Consider the following 4,724-nt stretch of genomic DNA (forward strand, 5'->3'; position numbering starts at 1 on the left):
AACCCGTTTGGTGGGACTTCTACCTGTCGTGTCCTGGCGTCATTACAATATCAAATGAGTGACAGAAAAGGTATACAGGACAATAATGTAATAATTTGTGTGATAATATGTTGGTCAAGTTGGCAAGATTTATTGTTTTGTTTTACTTTTTTGAAAACCAGAATTATCTGCTGTATCATTTGAAAAAATTAAAATTAAAAATAAATCCAGCGTGCACATTATGGTAGTGTTGTAGTTAACATTAGGGTTTTTGTCCCATAAACTTACACATGGTATAGTGTGTGTGTGTGTGTGTGTGCGCGTGTGTGTGTGTGTGCTGATCTCTATGTGAACTTGGCATGAATGATCCTACGGCTGTTGTCTGCAGAATCAGATATATCGAAGAATGACTGACATGTCTTAGGGCCAGTGAAGCTCAAGACCATTTCTATTTCTGTCTCTATGTGACAACAAATGCATTTGCTGAAATAAATGATCTGCTATACCTCAAAAATGCATTGCCATCACATAACATAAAGAGGTGGTAAATGGAAACGGAAACAAAAATACTCCATGACATATGTATTGATGTCATCATGCTGCTTTATACAAGGGGCAAAAACTATTGTAACAATTACTCAAAATGATTACTTAGCTCATAAAATTGCAAGAGGCAATTTTGTAATAAATGTGACAGGTCTATTAAGTAGCAGCAACATCAAAGTAAAGTAATATATATGATGATCTTTTGTTTAGCCTTTTAAATTAAATGTGTGGGATAATAAAACACATTCATTGCTGTATACATTTATGTGGGTCATAACAGTAAGTGATAGTAAACACACATGTATGAAATCTGTTCCAAACCTGGATTTGAATGTTTTTTTTTTTTTTTTTTTTGACATGGCAGTAAACAAAATGGGCTTTCATTAGCTGGGATTATTCTACTTGGGAGGACCCCAGTTTTGCACATCTTTATTAAGGTCAATTTATAGTCACCAACAAATCTAAACTGGGTGATTTTGGATTGTAGAATAAAGATGGAATATTCTGTGAAAACCCACACATACATGAGGAGAGCATGCTAACACCACACAAAAAGCCTAAGTGAGCAGAGAATCAAACCAGAGACTTTCTGTTATGAGGCGACAATGCTAACCACTACATGCGCATGCAGCCAAAACTATTTTGCCTTTTACCTCACTTGTATCAATTGTTATTATAGGGCCAGCATTTGGTTTCTCTTGACTCCCGGTCAGGCAAGGTTCTGTTTATGACCATACCACCCTGAACTCGCCTGATCTCATCTGCTGTCAGAAACTTAAGCAGGGTCAGGCCTGGTTTGTACTTGGATGGGAGACCAACTGGGAATACCAGGTGCTGTAAGCTTTTGAGGGGCTGCTGTTGTGTAGAGTCACATTATCTCTAACTGCTCCCCAGGTGCTTACATAGCTGCCCACCTGTGATGGGTTAAATGCAGAGCACAAATGTCATTGTATGGGAACATACAATGATGACAACAAATACCTTTTTTTCCCCCTCTGGCAGAAGCTAAATAGATTCCTGTTCTAACTATTTTAATCTTGATGCCTGGCTTACTTTACATCCAACCTTGCTTTCTCGTTTCCCTCCATTAATTTCTATATAAGTAAATATTTGATTGATTATTTATACTTTATAAGTATGATATAAAGCCCTTTCCATCTGCAGGTTTTTACCACAGCCATAAACCTAGACTTTCTTGTTTTGTGAAGTGTTGAGAAGATTGTCACTTTCTCCTTAATTTTTACAGTAAAGTTCACTTGTTATTTCATCTGTCTTCTTCCTCATTCTTAGCCTGCATTTGGCAACTGATGTGATGTCCATATGTATCACAGCATTCGTAACGATATGTTCCCGGCAGCCAATGGAATGTTTTGTACACTGATATTGAAAAAATATAATCTATTCCATACATGTATTGGTGTCAATCATGCTCTTTGTATTTGTTTCATGTTTTATATTACTGCATATGGTCTCTGACTAAATTTGCATGATAACCTGGTGAATTCTATCTCTGGTTTTATTTATGTTTCAAACGTTTTAGGATTTCAAGCTCAGACTAGATATGTGTCTTGCCCTCTGGCCATTTGATTTATCTGCTTTGCTGACTGAATACCTGTAGTTGATCTTTGCTTTTTAGTATAATCATTGGCTCTTGGACTACCAGGGTTTTGTCTGATCTCTTCACTTGTATCAGTTTCTGCTATTCCTACTATACTTTTGTAGATGAACATATTCTATGATATATTCATAAATTAAACAGATTCATTCATTTTTCTGGACTGAATAATATCGTGCATTGAATTTAATAAAACGTAACGTGAGACGTTAATTTTCTTTGACCCATCAAATGAATGTGGTCATTTATTTACAGAATTAAAGTTTAACATCAAACATTTACATTAATTTGGCAAAATTGAAAATAACAACATGGCTTAGTTAGCGAGTTTACAATTAGAAAACCATACGGCGATGGTTTCCGTTGCTTCACAACAGACATTTCTGAAAATATCTGGAATGATTTCTAGCAGATAGAAGAGTTTTAAAGATGGAAATGAAGTTTAGAGGGAGGGAGATGGTGTGTGAGGGAAAGTGTTGAACAGAACGGCACCCTCCATTCGAACCCAGCTTTCCTCGGTACGCTCGGTAGTAAACTCGACTCATTACCTCTCTGACGATGAATCAGCGGATACGGAGTTCCAGTTAACGCTACCGGTCCAGCGTCTCCATAGGATGGCAGAGAACCGTCCGGAGTGGTGGCGGGACTTCATCAACGAGTGGACTCACATGAGTGGAGTCCTTCAGAAGTTCCACTCAGATGTGGAAGATTGCATAATTCCCACAAGACTCGGAAGAGCCAAACCCCGGTCCAGGGGCCTTTCTGGGTGGAGTTTGCATGTTCTCTCCGTGCATGCGTGGGTTTTCTCCGGGTACTCCGGTTTCCTCCCACAGACCAAAAACATGCATGTTAGGCTGATTGGTAACTCTAAATTGTCCCTAGGTGTGAGTGAGAGAGTGAATGGTTGTTTGTCTCGTTTGTCTCTATGTGGCCCTGTGATGGACATGCGACCCGTCCAGGGTGTACCCCGCCCCTCGCACAGTGATTGCTGGACATGGGCACCAGCGACTCCCGTGACCCAAAATGGAACAAACGGGTAAAGAAAATGGATGGATGGATGGACTCGGAAGAGCTCCGGATCATGTCTGAACTCCTGTTCTCTCCAGCACTTCTCAGCTCGGCTTGCTCTCCGAACTGAACTCGACTGCACTCGACCGCAACTCGACTGGAGCTGGTTTGAACTAGGAAGTACCGACATTTAAAGAGTTCTATTTCCGGTTCATTTGGGAGGTTCCTGATTGGTCAAATCGACCAGACAGGGGTGTGTTTTTGTGACGTAAGAGGTCACTAGAAGTCAGAAAAACAGAAAATGTTTTGGAACAGATTGAAAATGTTTTAGAGACAGACGAGAGAAATGTTTGGACGAGTTGGGGGAGAACAGGTGCCAGCTTCTCTATATTACGTCTGAGAGGATTTAAAAACATGACAGTTCGTTCCAACAACTTGTTTTCGACCTTTGACCAACTTCACAATTTGCTCATTTCAGACAGAAGATCAGAAAATGCATGAATTACTCCGTAACACATTCCAATTTGATTCCTACTTTGAATGAGGATTAAAAATCACTAATACTGTTTCACAGTTGATTAAAAATTATTAGTTCACTTCAACATTTAAAAATGGTTTGAACTAAACACACTTTGATTATCAAACATTTGTAAAATAGTAATGATAATAAAAAAGAGAGTGTTCTTTCAATTGATCAGTGCAGGACACTTAGAAAGTCTCTGGATGAACTTAATCTTGTGTTTCTGGACTCAAATCAATGAAATACAGTTCTTGTCCCAGGAAGGCCAGATTTGACCTGAGGCTTAGTTCACTACAACAGCAACAATCACAATAGAGGAAGTGAAAGAGGCAATAAAAACATTAAAAAAATAATCAATCGCCAGGCAGTGATGGATACCCGGCAGAGTGGTATAAGATGTTTAGAGAAGAGTTGACGCCAGTACTCACAGCTTCTTTCAACTGGACACTCAATAACAATAAAATACCTCCATCATGGAGTGAAGCCATAATCTCAGTTATCCCACTGTGGCAATTATAGACTAATTTCATTATTAAACGTAGATTATAAGATATACACAACCATTATTTTTAATAGATTAAATACCTTTGTAACAGAATTGATAGAAGAAGACCAAACAGGTTTTATGAGAGGACGTCAAACACATGATAATATTAGAAGAGTACTATAGTAGATCAAGCGCAGCAGAAAAAACAAAGTACCATACTAGTAAGTGTCGACGCAGAAAAAGCATTTGATTTAGTACATTTGGAATTTCTTTATAAAGTGTTACAACGGTTTGGATTCAGTAATAAATCAGTACAATGTATAAAGACATTATATCATCACCCCACACCGAGAATCAAAATAAATGGAAGCCTGACTAACAAATTCAACATACAAAGATCAACCAGACAGGGGTGCTGTCTATCACCTACACCGTTTGCCATCTTTATAGAGCCCTGGCACAGGCAATACGACAAGACGATAAAATTAAGGGAGTTATAGTAAATGGAGAGGAACACAAAAGAGGCCTTTTTGCAGACGATGTAGTAACTTTTCTTGAACAACCAAATG

General features: G+C 38.5%; 1 pseudogene; it reads left to right on the top strand.

Moving 5' to 3' along the window:
* The first annotated feature begins 1,248 nt into the window (after positions 1-1,248).
* LOC119411580 lies at positions 1,249-1,368 on the top strand (annotated as a pseudogene).
* The last annotated feature ends 3,356 nt before the right edge of the window (positions 1,369-4,724 follow it).

The sequence above is a fragment of the Nematolebias whitei genome, chromosome 6 (genome assembly GCF_014905685.2).
Source record: "Nematolebias whitei isolate Nwh7 chromosome 6, NemWhi1, whole genome shotgun sequence".
In the NCBI taxonomy this organism is placed as follows: domain Eukaryota; kingdom Metazoa; phylum Chordata; class Actinopteri; order Cyprinodontiformes; family Rivulidae; genus Nematolebias; species Nematolebias whitei.